General features: G+C 34.8%; 1 long non-coding RNA gene across 1 annotated transcript in view; it reads right to left on the bottom strand.

Annotated features, from left to right (window-relative positions):
• Nucleotides 1–783: 783 nt before the first annotated feature.
• Nucleotides 784–19,201, bottom strand: part of LOC141393565 (uncharacterized) — a 94,836-nt gene continuing 76,418 nt past the window's right edge. The window contains exon 3 of the long non-coding RNA XR_012410120.1: nt 784–1,283. This is a non-coding gene — a long non-coding RNA (uncharacterized lncRNA). The remainder of the gene's footprint in view (nt 1,284–19,201) is intronic.

Here is a 19,201-nt window from a genome sequence, read left to right as displayed (position 1 = left end):
ATTTAATTAAGCATAAATGGTATTTTCCATAAAAAGTCTCTCCTCCCCGTTCGTTACATTTTGTTCATAGAGATCCCTAAAGCAAGCCGGGTTGTAGATCCCTACATATTTCCGTCACTAAACAAAAGAATATAAATTACCAAAATGTTGTTATAAAATAACAAAATTATAAAATAAAAGTAATTTACGAAATAAAAATACTTAAAGGAGTACATTTGGAGTCCATGTTGAAATCTGAACTGGTGATGGGAAGATAATTGAAAAAACCTTTTGTAAGATGAAAGAATATCAGTTGCGGAGAACGGAGGAAGTAATCTTTTGCGTTGCAGCGGTGGTGATTACATTGCAATTTTGGATGTAAACTTTTGAAAAACTAAACTGATAAATTAATTGTAGCTATTTCATGAATTCGTTTGAATTAATAAAGAGTTTTGTTTTTCATGAAAACCATATTTCAATACAGCATTTCCATTTTCCAAACAAGACATGAAAATTTCATGCCAAGGGGTTGGTGAAAATGACATGTCAACGCATTGGTTAAAATGACATGCTTAAGATCCAGAAAAGAACGTCATTCTTTGGGGTCCACGCTCATATAAAATTCATCGATGAAGATGCTAAAAAGATGACATGCTAGATCACTTGCACCCATGATTGAATGTCATCTTTGGCATCGAACATTTTGCTGGGTATGCAATTATTCTTTATGGAAAATCTCGGGGATTTCTATTCGAATTACCACAAAATATCAATCAAATTGAAATAAAGAAATTAAAAAACACGTTTTTAGTTGAGTTTTATTTTATTAACCACTCAAAATTAAAACATTTGCTTAACAAATAAATACTTTATCGATGTTGGCATGCATACTATTTAAGCATACTTTCCAAAACTGTGTGGATCAATGGATGCTGTCGAGATGTCGGCATTTATTGTAGACTGTAGCTTATTTGTATTGCACTGTGTTACAGGGTAATTTCACAATTAATAACTACAGCAATGCTGCCAAATCGCAATGTGGTGCAATAGTTAGCATGTCGCCTTGCAAACAGAAGATCGTCAGTTTGATACCCTCCAAGACAACATTACATTTTCTTAATACTGCGGCTATGAAGATTTTATATAGATGGAGTAGTATTAACGGACTGAATTCATTGATAAGAAAGTAGTTTTCCCAAATCATTGCTGGAATGTTGGCTGGATAGTATGTATGAAAAGCTGCTGCTGTATCATCAATGTTCTTTCTTCTTTCTTTCAACTAAAGGAAGCTCGCCGATTTAAATCTGTAAAAAAGAGGAACAAGAAAAAATAAATTTTAATGGTAGACTATTTAAAGTTTTAAGGACTAGATAACTCTAAACTAATGAATACTAATAACTAGACATCGGATTTTAGCATGTTTTTTATTTCTTATCCGATTGGACTCAAATTTTGGATCTAGGCGTTTTGAGGGTCAATTTTTCGATATTTGGGGTCATATCAAAAATATGCAAAAAATATGCAAAAAATATGCAAAATATATGCAAAAAATATGCAAAATATATGCAAAATATGCAAAAAAATATGCTAAATATGCAAGTGTTTTTTCGACGAAAATCGTCAATTAATTTTGGAGAATCATCAAAAAGCATTCTAAATTCAGTTTTTTGCCGTTTAACATAATTTTTTTTGCAGATTATTATGTTATTGAGACTCTCCAGATATTCCGCCACAGCAAAAAATCTAGACTAACAAATAACCCAGCATTCCTATTACAACATAAGTTGCTTCCTGTACAAATGTAGATAGACAATGGAAAATTTGAAAACCCAATCAGAAATGTCAAAATCAACGTGTCCAAATATGGTGATAGTTTCTAATCGGCCAAAATTGTCTAGCAGAAAAACAAAGGAGCTAGAGTTAGTTATCGCTATTTTTGGTATTAAAGTACCATTTACGACTCCAGGTTCTGGAATATAACTATAATTAGAAGTATACATTTCTAATATCCACATATTAGATTTGAATATATTTTATAGTGTTTAGTCTTTTATTCAGTATATACAGACATAAATTGGCAATTTTTGTTCTTTGTGGTCAAAAAGCTTCTTTGGAAAAATGCTCTAACTGCCGCTTTAATTGTGATGACATGGTTTTAGTTTAATGCACTAAAACTACATAATTTATAATATCGATATATATTGTACGCATATAACCGCTTAATGCAGAATTGGAAAATGTTCACTCCTCGGCGAAAAGTAATGCATTATTGTTATACCCATTCACGATTAATAATAAGCAAAATTAAGTACACCCAATGATTAGTGCAAACATCACTTAAAAAACCACACAATAGAGTAGTAGTGGTAAAATAAGTCAAAAACCTTGGAATTGTCTTTAAAATGGCAAAACCACTCACATATTTCTGCTAGAAAAGTATTTAAAATGTTGATAACATAGTCGAAAAGTCATAACCCTTTTGTATACACAATTGTTTAATTTATACCTATCCGTGTACTCGATAATTTGTACTAATTATTACCAATGCTTCGAATTTTGATAGTTGTTTAATGGAGAAGTTGGTGCAAAAATTGCAAGGACAAACCTTTCATGACACATTAGTTTTGTTGTATAGGATATACATAAATATATTAGGAAAATATTCGCCGCCATACTGTCATTAAAATTGCCAAATGCACTATACACCTAAAAGGCAAAGATTTCAAGGAATATTAATTTACAAAACGATGAAATTCCAGATCTGTCTCTTGGTTTTCTTACATCCTGATGTAAATTTTAAAAACGTCATATTTCTAGCACTACTTTTACAATCTGATTGGCTTTTTCTGGAACAAATACGGGCAATGTCAATAAAAATGTCCGGATTGTCGAGTAGAAAAATCTCACTATTTTTTACACGTACAGCACTTTCATTTAGGTGTTCGGTATTAGTAATTACAATTTAAAAAATATTATTATATAACTTCCACGAGTGATTTAATCATATACAATAATTTATTTTCCTTACAATTCGTTAATCCGAACAATTTGATAATTCGGATACCGCCGAAACCTGTGGTGTAGGGATTATCGTACTGTACTGTATATATGGGGTTAATATCCAAATCTGAATCGATTCTTACCAAAATAGGTATCGCCCTGGGGCCAAATAATCCCCAATTTTTATGCGAATTTGTCTATAAATGTGACCTGTGCTTTGTTTTCAAAAACACATGTCCAGATGGATAATTGCGAATCTATGCAGATCATCAAAAGGAACTGTGGGTCTATTTCGTTTCATTTTGCATGTTGCAAACTCATTCACTAAGACATAATACGGTTAGGGTATTAAATATAGTTAAGAGTGCAATCATGAATAAAAATTCCGTGCAGAATTTGTTTCCTTTCCCCAATTTCACAATTTTTATTTCCATATTTATGCCCCAAAAGGGAATATTTTTGTCGATTCGACTAGAAAACGCCATAATGAAGCGAATCAAGTAGTTTTCAACTTTTAACAAAAATTGATTTTAAAAGAATATCACTTTTTAAAATTATTTTCCGTGTGGAAAGTTCAGAGGGAAATATTCATGATGGCACCGTGTATATTTTTATATGTTATATGTTTTTAGTAAAATATGAAAAATTTTTGTAATATTCAATATTTTCCTAGACTTAATAGTGTTTGTTATTCTGTCAGACAATTTTGGCCGAGCAGAAACTATCAACAAATTTGGATACGTACATTTTGACATTTCTGATTGAGTTTTTGAACAAATTTGTATTAGAAAGCAACTTATGTTGTAATAAGAAGGCTGGGTTATAGGAAATTTTCTAAGTCTTTTAGTCCAAATTTATTGCTGTGGCGGAATAATAATTAATAACATGATAATCTGCTAAGAAATCGACGTTTTACAGCAATAAACTTAATTTAGAACACTTTCTGATGACTTTCCAAATTTGATGATATTGGTCAAAAAAATAACTTGCATATTTTGCATATTTTTTGCATATTTTGCATATTTTTTGCATATTTTGTGCATATGCAAAATATGCAAATATGCAAAAAAAATAAAAAATATGAGGCTGTCAGTGCATTCAGTTTTCTTCAAAACGAATTTTGGTCCAATCAGAATTTTCGTATCTTTATTAATAAAAAATATGCAAATATGCAAAATCCGATGTCTACTAATAACAAAGAAATGGAGGTTATTGGAGCATTTACTGCAGTTCTCTGTGGCACATGGTTACAGTATCGGGACCATCTACATGAGGAGGCGAAGATTCTTCCAGTAAAGCAATACAATAAGATGCTTTCGTTGCAGTACTTGCTTGGGTATTACCGTGAAAGCCATCCCAATCAGCATTTACTGGCTGGCACATCAGGAAGGCTATCCACGCTCTAGAGGAAGAGGTCCAACGATACAGAAGAGAACCCCTAGATCAACAAGTATATCAATCAGGTTTGAATAGCATTTACACGGACGCAGTTGCCAAGGCCTTAAGCAAATATAGTGTGAATAAAGTCCTCGGAGTATATCCCCCATATATCGCAGCTGAGGAGCGTCAGTTGCCACGATAAAGCAGAGTCGTTTTGGGCGGAAATCGACCGCGCCGTGCAAGACATCTGCCCAGTATGCAGCATGGACCCGAACGATACAAAACATCCCATCGAATCAGCCACTTTACAGGAACTGGAGATAGACCCAGAGCCAGATTGAACAGAAGAACGAACAAACAAAATAATAAACACTGTTACAACAACAACAGTTTCGAGGAAAATATGTTCTAGGATTTAAGAATGCCATTGTGACCGGATCTTGGTTGTGCCAACATAGAACGAGCTTGTCCGAAATTGCAGTAGGGTTTTGGTTTATGACTTTATTATATCTGTAGCCATTTGTGTAGCCACCGTGGTGCAGAGAAAAGCACATCCGCCTTGCACTCAAATGGTGCGATGACAAATCCTCTCAATGTAATGTTGGATTACATTTCCTTAGTATTTCAGTCATGAAAAACTTCTATACAAGTGGTGTCGTGAGACATGCATATATTTGAGCTAATATGAATCGGCGTGAACGTATTGATATGATAGAATTCTCCTTTGTCCCTTCGGGGATGTTGTGGGAACATATGTATGTAGCCATTTATGGCTTAAAATACCGCCTGTTGATGATGCATGGTGTTGAAGGAGTTCGCTGTAAACAGTTGCTTGATGTTTGATGGAATGATGTCTTGGCAATTAAAGGCCTTAAGAATCCATCTGGATGGTGAATCTTCCATCACGCCAGCAGGAAATGTCCGAGGTTCTTGTTTGTACCTTGGTCCTCTCTCTCTCTCTCGAGATCATGAAAGTCTCTCTTGAGGTGGCTAGTTTGGTGATACCTGTTTAGGTTGTGGCAGGGATGCTCATTGTGTTGTTGACTTTTTTTATAATTTTATGATTCGTTTTTTTAAGACCCTGCAGGACAATCCTGAAAGAATTTGGTCGATATATGGTGTTACTATAGCTCCTTACTCCTTACTGTTATAGCTCCTTAAATTTATATAAAGAGGACGATAAACGTTTCATAGTCAAATGTTCACACATCGATTAACTCCCTTGCCTAAAACGAAAAATTGAGGAACGCGATGATGAAATGTAGGTTTGCCATTGCATATTTGTATATTTGCCATTTAACTGTGCAAAACTTTATTATTCAGGAAAGTTATTATAAATATAAAAGTTACGACTATATCATAGATTGATTTTACAAAAAATGGAGTTAATCGATGTGTGCACTGGGCGGATCAACTATCTGTTATACCATTCCGAGGATTCCAACATGTGAATTAGATATAATGTATCATTATTACCTGTATTTGAGGGCCATGGTATCTTGAAGTTTACCTACAATAATTGTAAACGGCAATCCTATTCCATCAAACACATTGCAAAAAATCATATCACATTTCATAACAATTGTTCAATTTGAATAAAATAAATTCAATATATGTAACTACTCGTAAGTCTACTAAAGTCCACCCTTAAACAGATAGGACAATAGAACAAATAATTGAAACGATGACGCCATATAATGGGAATTTTGAATTTGTTTCAAAGCGAATTCGACCAGGAAACAAGTAAATCACCTCCATTGTTGTTGTTACTAGGCATATCACTTCTCGTGCATACATCCAAATTATAATGAAAATCATCTTCTTTCGCCATACAAATGAATTTTATTATTACAAAAACACTTAAATGTCTAAAACTAAATTTGCTTCATTCAAACGATGCAATAAAATAAAATGGAATAAAATATGAAATGAAAATCGCCAACCTTAGGCAGCAGCAGCTGTTAGTGTTCGGTAAGTGTGATGATGATGGTGATGAATAAATTTGGTTACTGGGTCGCAACGATGTCGGTGCTACTTTCAACGAACAGCAGAGGCGCGGCGGCGGCAGAGCGTTTAACGGAGAACAATCCAATCAAATTCATCATTGGTGGGATGGATGGATGGATGGATGGATGACTGGATGCATTATCACTGTGGTTTTGCTGTTGTGTGGCAAATTTCCATGGGGGAGGGATGGCAGATATTGCCGCTCGTGAATGTCGTGGACATTCATGGGGTTGGGGTTGGTTTCAAATGGACATTAAATATAAATTCAGTGTCAACGGAAGTAATATTTCTTACAAACAATTACCGCTAAAGATGTGAAAAGACGACATGCAAACTGCTTGTTAGATCAGCCAGTAAGAAGCAGCAGCAACAGCCTCTGTCTTAGGAAAGTCTAAATGTAGGATGCTGATGAGGTCTAGTTCAGATGCATATGAATTAAATGGAGATAACAACAACAAAAAATACAACAAAGAATATAAAACTAAATTTCTCCGACAATGCCAACTAACTAATTAATGTATGTGTAAAGAAGTAGAAAAAGTCGAGACTAAGTCTAAATGAAGAACGCGTGCGGGGATATGTCTAGTCATATCCAGCATAAACTTGAATCAATTTGAATTTGAAACTTAGATAGCTGGAGGTAGCAGCATAATACACATATTTGTTCATTTACTGTCTGCCCTCTACATAATATGCCCATCCTCCTACGCACTCAGCCCCAAAGAAAACTACTTTCAATTTGTGAAGGAAATTAATGGAAGATTACTTGAGCCAAATGCCAAACAAACAACAACAACAACACCATATGAAGTTCATCCAAATCATAATCATCATTGAAAAACCTCCAAAAATTACACAACAATTTGTGTTTGTTGTTTGTTTCGATATCAGTACCAGTGCAAAATCTAATGTATATTACAGGGTTTAATGAGAGGGTTCAAAATCATATGTTGTGAAGGCCTTAAATATATTGCAGCTTATGGACAATAAAAATTTGATTTATGGTGCAAATTTATAGGCCTATAGATGTTCAAGTTATGAAAGACGTGTGGAAAATCTTCTTTCTATATAATACATGAGAGGATTATAGAAGTAGTAAGAGATCATTTGTCATGACCGGCCACATGACCGGAATACTTGGCAACCCTATGGCTGAGTAAACGTTTGTTTATATCGCAGCTGATCGTGTGCTGATTTATTTACTTTTTCGCTGTTGTCTTGTGAAAATTTTTGCTGTAGTACATTCGGAAGTAAAATTTATGCTGTATAAAATTGGAGATTTGCTGAAACCTAGTTTATTTCTCGGATAAATCGGAAAAAACTTTTTGGCGTGGTGTTGCATCATCTTTTGCATTCTTTTTTTGACATTTGGTAAAGAATACCGTTGATATGAATATTTTGTTGGTGCCGCCTGTAAATTGCTGTTGTTGTTGTTGTTGTTGAAAATGCCGGCTTCTAAAGCTAATAAAACGAATGATAAATGTGGATTGTGCTCAAATCCTATAACCAAACAAGGGAGCATAGAATGTAGAATATGCGCCAAGTGGATCCATGTATCTTGCGCGAAACTTACAGAAAAAGATCTGTCATACTTTAAATCATCTAGTGCAGCCTCTTTTATCTGTTCAGCTTGCGAATGTAATCTCGGGAATATACATACGTGATAACAATGCAGTTGCCCGGGATATTCGAGATGTTAAAAAGCAAATAGAATCATTTGTTGGAGTCCATCAATCTGAACTCAATACTATTACCAGTGCAATTCAGTGTATGAAAGCAGATTTGAGTTCTTGTTTGGCGATCGACCGTGTTCATGATGTTGAAGAGATGGCGAATTCCAAGATATCAAAATTGGAAGTTGAAAATAATATCCTGCATAGACGTATTAATCGTGGTGATTTTGTTATTGGTGGTTTACCGGATGGTCTTCAGGATCTTATTTTGCCTGTTCTTTCGCTGGCTACATTCTACAAGGTCAGCTTAAATAGAAGTGATGTAAACCATGTTTGTTATATCCATGGAAGGAAGCAAATTCTGGTCAAACTAAATAATGTAGCACTGCGAGATGAATTAATGAAACAATATTTCAAAACCCGTTCCTTGCGTGTGTGTGATATCATTACTGATGGTCCTGGCAGTGACGTTATAAGCCGCGTGTATCTTAATGACCATTACACTCCAGCTGCTGCTAATCTGAGTGTGATATGCAGTAAACTTCGCAAGTTAAATATTATATCAAAGTTTAAAATTTTGAATAGAGACAATGTACTGGTTGAGATAACGGATCCTAGTGGTGTAAAGTCTAAGAGAGATACGAACTACTGTAATTCATTGTTGCAGCAATCCGAAATTTCACCTGCTCAGTAGCATTTGCCATCACGTTAATTTCTTTATGAATATAATTACTTTTATGATCTCAATAATCTCATGATCAGCTGTAAAGCAGTAAACAGTATTATAGATTGATTATATGTTTTTGTATACATTTTTATTGAATTTCTTACTAATAATACGTTTTCTTTGGTTCCCCATCAAATATTTTTTTAAACATTTTGATGTCTTTTAATGACAACTTAGGTCCTATAGTTAGCAGCAGCACATATCTGAAATCGGCTTTAATGCCTTTCCAGAACCAATTAAAAATAGGGCACTGGAACTGCAGGAGTGTTAAACCATCCATGAAAATGGATGAGATAAGGTCTATTATAAATGACAATGTTTTAGATTTTTTTGCTGTATCTGAAACCTGGCTTACGGATGATATTCCTGACTCTGCTGTATCAATTCCAGGCTACAGACTAATTCGTAATGATCGTTCTACCTCTAGGAGAGGAGGCGGTGTGGCCATTTATGTTTCGAATGGACTTCGATTTGAGCGTAGTTTTGCCGTCTCTGTTGCAAGTTGTGAGTCTCTTTTTGTGAAATTAGATCTGAATAATACTAAGATTATATTCGGTGTTGTCTACCTGCCTTTCGGCAGTATAGGTGATTTTGAGTCTTATCACCGGAATTATTTTTCACTTGAACCAAACATAATTACTGTGGGCGACTTCAATTACAATTTGTTTAACGTAGCAAGATCTGACACGTTTCGTTCTCTTTGCTCTCGATTCAATCTATCTGTTGTGCATAATTCCAAACCAACGCATTTTAACTTCACTGAACTGAAGAACTAAACAACTACTTTCATAAATCAGTTACTGACTTAAAATCATTAATATGTTCCTTTCCTGGAGAAAGTTGGAATGATTTTAGATCCCTATGTCGTAATCGCGATGTCTTTCGATTCGAACGAGTAAATGATATTGATGTAACGCAGATTATAAAAACCATGGAACCGAACAAGGCTCCAGGTTCTGATCAAATAACCGTTAAGGTAATAATGGAATGTTGTAATTTGCTGGTTCCAAGGATTGTTAGCATTGTTAACAATGCATTAAATACAGGTGTTTATCCTGATTTATTGAAAATACAAAAGATCGTACCAATTCCAAAAGAAAAACATGCTACTGTAGCTTCAAAGTATCGGCCGATAGCTCTGTTATCTGTATTGGATAAGATTTTTGAAAAATTGTTATATAAACAGTTGGATTCATTCTTAGAGCGGAAGCAGCTTTTATCAGCGAACCAATATGGTTTTAGAAAGGGGAGTGGAACTGAAGAAGCAGTGGCCAATGTTGTGAACTATGTCTGCAAAAGTCTAGATAGTGGTTACTCTGGAGTTGGTGCAATGTTTTATGACTTCAGTAAAGCATTTGATTTAGTTGACCATACAGTTTTAATTGAAAAATTATGGTTCTACGGAGTTGTGGACAAAAGTCTAGCCTTAATTAGAAGCTACCTTAGTAACAGAAAGCAATTTGTCGAAGTAAGTGGAAGCAGAAGCTCAATGAAGAATGTAATGTATGGAGTGCCACAGGGTAGTATACTCGGTCCCCTACTGTTTAAGCTATATCTGAATGACATAAACAATATTGGTCTTATTGGTAAAATATTTATGTATGCCGATTATTTGGCAATGTTTTATCCATACAATCAAGATTACACCATCAAGTCAGACATTGAATACGATTCCGACCTGCTTTGTAAATATGTACGAACTAGCAAATGCCCGCTACTTCGTATGCGGAAAGGGCATAAAATATATATGAACAATATTTAATGTGGATGTGGTGAACACTGACGATTCTGTTGTATTAAAACCTATTTTTAATACCAACATTTAATCGATTACATTCCTTTAATTCCAAAAAACATATCTGCCGTATCGCACTCCTACACAGCTACCATATTTTTTATTTCGGATTTCCAAAACTACGACCTCATATCACAGACATACACCAACATCGACTCATATTGCAAATTTCAGACTTGACTTCTGGTTTTACTCCTTCACTTACACAGCATTCCCTCCCAATACGGATTTCCAAACACTGAACTTTATCTCACCCCTTCACAACAACAATAACGCACATTCACAATTCAAGGTTCTAGCTTCAGCGGTTTTGCCAAGAACCCGAATAGGTTCGTAAAATTTTCGGAATATATCCCCATATAACGGTACCCCACGACTTAGAGTTTTTTAAAAATAGAACAAATCTATACTGTCCAATTTTCTTTACATTTGGACCTTGAATACTCAGAGGATATAAAAGCTTAATTTAAGAAATGTCTACTTTAATCCACTTTTATTGGAAGAGGTATTTTGAAGACTTAGAGTATTATGAAGATTTTATGCACATTTTCCAACCGAACTCCGAACTTTATCTCAAAGTTCAGAGTGATCTTCATAACAAATATTTTTCCATTTCGTATTTTTTGTCCAAATTATATAATCCAAGCTTTGTTCCTACACCCAACACCAAATTTAGTACCATTTAGTACTTATCGTTCACCTATAGTATGTATTTCTCACTTTAACCGTTTACACAATACCAAAATGGTTTTGGTACTAATTTCTTACCAAATTTTTCGTACCCATAATTAAACGATTCAAAGCTTACTTCCATATACTCAACATATATCCCGACCGCAATTCACTTTTCCAGCTTTATATGTTCCGCTGAAAGCAATTATATTACTATTTAGTACTTTTTGTGTAAATAAGTGCGAATTTTCAAAACTTCATCCCTACCTCCACTCTAAACAACAATTGCTAATCTAATACCGAATTTCAAATCTAAAAATTCCAGTTCTACCCCTTTACAAAATGACAAATTGTACAAAATTCTGTACCATATAGCAAATACAAAAAGGTATCAAATTTTGTACCATTTACCACTTATCGTACACGACTTTCCAAAAACTACTTGCATAATTCAGTTCTTTCGTTCACATTAATCCAAATTATAGCCAATGTACTTTCATTTAGCACTTTTTCATAAGTACGAATTTCCAAAGTAACCGCAATCCTACACTCCAACAGTAATTTAGTACCATTTAGTACTGCTTAGTGCACATTAGTATGATTTTCAATTCTACATTCTAACAGTAATCTTAATTCCAAGTTTCACGATTCCAGCTCTATCTTCACCCAAATACAAATCATACTAAAGTCACTACCATTTAGGACTTTTCGACCTTTCTTACTCTTTATCTGTGACCCTTATTCCAAATTTTAGCACTATTCGTTAATTAAAATCCAAAGAGTACTATATTTAGTACTTTTCGTACACTTTTAGTTCAAATTTCCAAAAACCTTTCTTTGTTACTCTCCGTCAGTGACCCCTCATTCCAAATTTCAGGATTCCAGCTCTATCCGTTCACCCGAATCCAAATTGTACTAAATTTAGTACCATTTAGTACTTTTGTTAATCCCCATCAGTGACCCCTCATTCCAAATTTCAGGATTCCAGCTCAATACGTTCACCCAAATCCAAATTGTACTAAATGTAGTACTTTTCGTGCACTTACAGTTCGAATTTCCAAAAACTTTTCTTTGTTACTCTCCACCAGTGACCCTCATTCCAAATTTCAGGATTCCAGCTCTATCCGTTCACCCGAATCCAAATTGTACTAAATTTAGTACCATTTAGTACTTTTGTTAATCCCGAATCCAAATTGTACTAAATTTAGTACCATTTAGTACTTTTGTTAATCTCCATCAGTGACCCCCCATTCCAAATTTCAGGATTCCAGCTCAATCCGTTCACCCAAATCCAAATTGTACTAAATTTAGTACTTTTCGTACACTAATAGATCGACTTTCCAAAAACCTTTCATTGTTACTTTTCATCAGTGACCTTCATTCCAAATTTTAGGATTCCAGCTCAATCCGTTCACCCAAATCCAAATTGTACTAAATTTAGTACTTTTCGTGAACTTACAGTTCGAATTTCCAAAAACTTTTCTTTGTTACTCTCCACCAGTGACCCTCATTCCAAATTTTAGGATTCCAGCTCAGTCCGATCACCCAAATCCAAATTGTACTAAATTTATTACCATTTAGTACTTTTCGTACACTAATAGGTAGACTTTCCAAAAACCTTTGATTGTTACTTTTCATCAGTGACCTTCATTCCAAATTTCAATATTCCATCTCTATCCGTTTACCGAAATCCAAATTGTACTAAATTTAGTACCATTTAATACTTTTCGTACCCTTATAGTTCGAATTTCCAAAAACCTTTCATCGTTATTCTTCATCAGCGACTCTCATTTCGAATTTCAGGATTCCACCTCTATCCATTAACCCAAATCCAAATTGTACTATATTTAGTACTTTTCGTGCACATACAGTTCGAATTTCCAAAAACTTTTCTTTGTTACTCTCCATCAGTGGTCCTCATTCAAAATTTCAGGATTCCAGCTCAATCCGTTCACCGAAATCCAAATTGTACTAAATTTAGTACCATTTAGTACTTTTCGTACCCTTATAGTTTGAATTTCCAAAAACCTTTCATCGATTCTCTCCATCAGTGACCCGCATTCCAAATTTCAAGATTCTAGCTCTATCCGTTCACCTAAATCCAAATAGTACTAAATTGAGTACAATTTAGTACTTTTCGTACACTAATAGGTAGAATTTCCAAAAACCTTTCTTTGTTACTCTCCATTAGTAACTCCATTTCAAATTTCAGGATTCCAGCTCTATCCGTTCACCCAAGTACAAATTGTACTAAATTTAGTACCATTTAGTACTTTTCGTACCCTTATAGTTCGAATTTTCAAAAACCTTTCATCGTTATTCTTCATCAGCGACTCTCATATCAAATTTCAGGATTCCATCTCTATCCGTTTACCGAAATCCAAATTGTACTAAATTTAGTACCATTTAGTACTTTTCGTACCCTTATAGTTCGAATTTCCAAAAACCTTTCATCATTACTCTTCATCAGTGACCTTCATTCCAAATTTCAGGATTCCTGCTCTATCTGTTCACCCAAATCTCAATTGTACTAAATTTAGTACCCCTTTGTACTTTTCGTACACTTATAGTTCGAATTCCCAAAAACCCTTTGGTACATCTTTCTAGCTCTCCATCAGTTACCCTCATTCCAAATTTCAGAATTCTAGCTCTTACCGTTTGCCTAATACAAAGGGTACCATATTTAGTACCTTTTAGTACTTTTCGTACACTTCTAGGTCGAATTTCCAAAAACCCAGCCTTATCTCACCCCTACACCCCAACAGCAATCTACACCCAAAATTTCAACTTTCTAGCTTCAGCGGTTTCGTCTGGGCGCTGATGAATCAGTAAGTCAGGCAGTCAGTCAGTCACTCACCTCACTACCCTTTTATATATATAGATTAATAAATTGGTTCTAAACGGTGACAAAACGAGGTTTATAAAATTTGCACCACGTCACAACACGACTAATGATTCAGTTACTCTTTCTAATGGTACATTGGTGAATGAAGTAACAGTAGTGAAGTACTTGGGGATATTCATGCAGAATAATCTTCAATGGAAAACACAAATTGATTGTCTGAAATCTAAAATATCTCCTGTTGTTGGAATTTTGTACAAGGTGCGGAATAAATTTGACTCAAAAACAAAACTAATGATCTTTGAATCGTTAATTCAGAATAATTTGAACTACTTATCATTTATTTATGGAAACAGAAAAAATGCAGATTTAAAATCTTTACAAATATTGCAGAATAAGGCGCTTAAAAATGTATACAGGCTACCTAACATGTATCCCACTTTAACATTATATCGTGATATCGCAAAAACTGTCCTTCCAATATATGGTCTATATAAAAATCAGCTCCTGTTATATGTGTACAAAATCTTGAATAATATTGGATATCATACGATTAATATTGAAAGAATGGTAACTAATACTCGGCAAAATTCTGATCTATCAGTTGTCAGGTGTAGACTGGAACTGACAAAACAACGTGTTGAATATAGCGGCAGTTTGGAGTTTAATAATCTACCTTCTTATTTAAAAGAATCGCAATCAATTTCGATATTTAAAACAAAATTAAAAGAATATTTATTGCAGAATTTAGAAATGCTCTTAATATAAAATAATATATATATATATAAATTTTTTTTTAATATATATTGTAAATATGTTTGGTAATGTAAATCGAGTATTATGTACGTTGCCAGATCGCCTCTATAATGCCATTTGGTGCAGAGGCATTTTGTAAATTGAAATACTACAAATTTGAATAAAGATATAAATACAAAAAAAAAAAACTTGAGAAGAAGGAGTACATCATTAATTGACTTTATACTCTGTAGTGATTTGTTATTTGTTAAATTTTCCGATCAAGTCCAAAGTCCTACAATTTCGGATCATTCTTTGATATTTGCTTCTCTTTCTTTTAACTATGAATCGCAAGAAAAATTCGTTGAGTATCGAAATTATGCTGAGATAGATTGGATGGGCATATTTTCCCTCTTAAATGAGTATGACTTTGGCAATGTGTTTAACTCCACTACTATTGATTCAAAGTGTTTTCACATTTCTAGTTTGTTAGGCAGACTATATGCACATGTTCCCATTGTTAGGGAAACAGTTAGACCTTGTGCTGAAAATTGGATGAAAGCGCAGGAGATTCGTTTTGCTAGGTCGATAAGGGATTTGTCATGCTCAGCATTTTTGAATAACAGGTCTGACCAGAATTGGAAAACATACTGTCGTTATCGCAACAAGGCTAAGAGCGTAATGAGAAGGGTGCGTAGGAAACATTTTTCAAAAATATTTAATGGTGTTGACCCATCTGACATGTGGAGAATTCTAAGGAGCTCTGGGTGTATTGGTAGTGTTTCTAGTGATTTTGAAATTGACCCGAATGAGTTAAATGAATCGTTTGCAGGTGTTTATGGTTCTTCTGATGAGATGAGTAGTCTTGAAAACTTTTTGGTATCTGAAAATCAGTTCTCCTTTTCTTGTGTTAATGAGGTTGATGTTTTTGCGGCATTGCAAAAAGTGAAGTCAAAATCTTTGGGAGTAGACTGTATTCCGATTACCTTCATCAAAATAATTTTTCCTTATTTGTCAAATGTTATAACAGATTTGGTTAATGGTATTCTAATGACGTCATCTTTTCCTCAGGCTTGGAAGATAGGTCGGGTTGTTCCCATTCCAAAAACCAAGAACGTAAGTGGACCTGATGATTTTCGGCCGATTTCGATTCTTCCGGCTATCTCTAAAATTATTGAGCACGTTATGAGAAATCAAATAGTTCAACACTGTTCTAGTTTGATTTGTCATTCACAATATGCTTTTAGAGCTGGGCACAGCACAACACATTTGCTACTGAGTCTTACTGACAAAATTCGGGAAAATGCCAATGTTGGAAAACTAAGCATGCTGATTTCTCTGGACTTATCCAAAGCGTTTAATTCAATTAACTATAATCGATTGATTGCTAAGTTGAACCAACAGTTTGGGTTTTGCTATACTGCTTGTAAACTTATATATTCTTACCTGTCTGGAAGGACTCAATATGTGACTTATAATGGACTTCAATCGGATTTTGTATCCATTTTCTCGGGAGTTCCCCAAGGATCAGTTTTGGGGCCCTTATTGTTTATATTATATGTAAATGGCTTGCCAATTCACACAAGTTCTAATGATTGTGATACCTTTATGTTCGCAGATGACATGTTTCTGCTCTTTAGTGGTTGTCCGGATTTACCTGATGTATGTCAAACCAACATTAATGACTGCCTGAGGAATGTTGTTAGTTGGACCAGCTGCAACTCATTGTCTATTAATTCTGCTAAGAGCAAAGCCATTTTGTTTCCTGCATCAAATCGCGTTATTCCACAGTTTGATATTTTTATACAGCATGACAGGGTGCAGGTTCAAGACCGACACAAATGTCTAGGTATAATAATCGACAGTGAACTTTCTTTCAAACATCACATTGATGCGTTATCAGGTAAAGTTGTTTCTTCGTTGCGTAGGATTTATGGTTGCAACATGCACTTACCTTTCCATATAAAGTATAAGATTGGCCATGCTTTACTTATGTCACACATTAACTATGGATTTGAAGTTTTTACTGGTACTGTGGGTATCCACCTGAATAGAATAAAGCGGCTAGTAAATGCAATAACCCGGTTCGTCTACAACATTCCTAGAAGAAATCATGTGTCAAGTTACGTCATAAGATTTCTTGGATGTACGTTCAACAGATACATATGTGCATTTTAGGAATTTGATTTCATTCCATAAAATAATAAAGGCTGCTGAACCAGTCTTTTTATATAGTGGTTTTAGCTTTGGTCGCTCGTTCAGAAACCCGCAAATTCCTATCCCAAGAATATGGAAAAACGTATTTAGAAGATCATTTTTAGTACGAATAGCTCGAAGCTGGAATCGTTTACCGTCAGAGTTACGGATTTTCTCTCATTCTAACAATCTTTTTAAGTTAAAACTTCTCCAGTTCTTTTGTGGCCAAACTAGCCGGGCTAGGCACTTTGATTTTTATGGCTACTGCTGACTAGGACTTATTATTTGATTAATAAATTCTTTCTCAAATTTTATGGTTGGGGAACCATATTTACTTATATTCTTTGATGTTTAATTTTATTATCTTACTCTTTTATTTTATTATCTTACTCAGTTGAATTATACTTTGTAATGTTTTTGGCCTTGATGGCTTGTATTACAAAATGAATTGAATAAATAAAATAAAATAAATAAGGTCCATTCGTTCTAGTCAGCACTAAAAACTTTAAAAAAGATATATCCCACAAACATCCTGAATAACCCACAGCATTTATGCTAACGAGGGTATATACACATACGGGCAAAATGTGCCTCATCGAAATAATGGTTTTAGACCCCAAGTATGTTTGGACGAAATGTGTCTAGACAATTTGGAGTCGATTGAGTAATGTCCGTCCGTCTGTCTGTCTGGCTGGAGCGCACGATAACTCTCGAACGGATGAACCAATTCGGTTCAAATTTTGGCTTTCGTAATATTTTGCCCAAGCTTAGTTTAAGTTCGAAGATGGGCTATATCGGTCCACTCCTTCCGGTACCTCCCCCACAAAAGTTTGAAAATATTCGGAAAATTTGTGCGCACGATAAATCTTGAAGGGAGTAACCGATTTGGTCCGTACTTTGCCCATCATAAAATGTGTACCAGACTTAGATAATGATTCAATATAGACTCAATCGGCCCACTCCTTCGGGTACCTCCCACACAAAATTTCGGAAAAGTTCAGTTTAGGGCCATCTCTCGAATCGCTCTGATTTATTCTTATTTTAGCAACTTGTATTCACTGCCCTCCATACGACGGTACAAGTTTCATTAGGAGGAAGTCCATACTTCCTGAGAAAATAGCCTGAAAGTTGCAAAAAAAACCCCTATGACACCATGTGTGATGGTTGGACCGCAAAATAACTCTAGAACGGATCTGCCGATTCGGTCCAAAATTTGGCCTTAGTAATATTTTGTCCAAACATAGTTTAAGTTTGAAGATAAGCCATATCGGTACACTCCTTCAGGTACCTTCCCCACAAAAGTTCAAAAATATTCGGACAATTTGTTAATACGGTAACTCTTGAAGGGAGTGGCCGAATTGGTCCATACTTTACACATCCTAATATATCTACTAGATATAGATCAGGTTCAAATATGGACTATATTTGTCCACACCATTCGGTACCTCCCACACAAAATTTCGGATAAGTTCACTTTAAGACCTGCTATCGAATCACTTTGATTTTTGTTGAAGCAACTTCCATTCGCTGCCTCAATTACGATGGTAAACGTTTTTTCAGGGGCAAGTCCATACTTCTTGAGCAAACATCCCGAAGGGTGTAATAACCCCCTATGACACAATATTTAGTGGCTGGAGATCCACTTCCATAATGGTCGATGTAGATCCATTCCTTTTAGTATCTCCTCCGCAAAACTTTTGATCTTTGATCCTAATCAACATTTTTGTCGGTTCAAACGCACAAAATTTTTAAAAACCCCTAAATACATACGTATTTTGGGAAAAAATTGTTTCAATATACACAGGCTGAGGGTATATCTCTGTCGGCAAAGCCGACTGATACTTTTTTACTTGTATATCGCCTACATTACACTGAGGAATTTTGGTTAACGTTGTAAATTGTGATGTACAGCCTGGAAGTCAAACTCTGACATTGAGTGTGCAAAATTACGGATTTAGATATTATTTTCAAAAATTTCCTTCATAATTTCGAGAATATGGATGGCGCCAAACCTGGAATTTGTGATCGATAGACAATGAATAGAGCTGTCAATGTGTCTCCTATTGTGTCTCCCTATTTTCAGGAGAGGGAGAGAAGAGGACTCAAGGTTAAATTATTCCATTCTAGAAGTATAATCTAGAAGTATAAGTTAAACAAACCACTCTTACTTACTTACTTAGCTGGCCCATTACAGA

The sequence above is a fragment of the Musca autumnalis genome, unplaced genomic scaffold (assembly GCF_047663935.1).
Source record: "Musca autumnalis isolate F117 unplaced genomic scaffold, ASM4766393v1 scaffold_2, whole genome shotgun sequence".
Taxonomy (NCBI): Eukaryota; Metazoa; Arthropoda; class Insecta; order Diptera; family Muscidae; genus Musca; species Musca autumnalis.
This window is presented reverse-complemented; position numbering and strand designations above follow the sequence as displayed.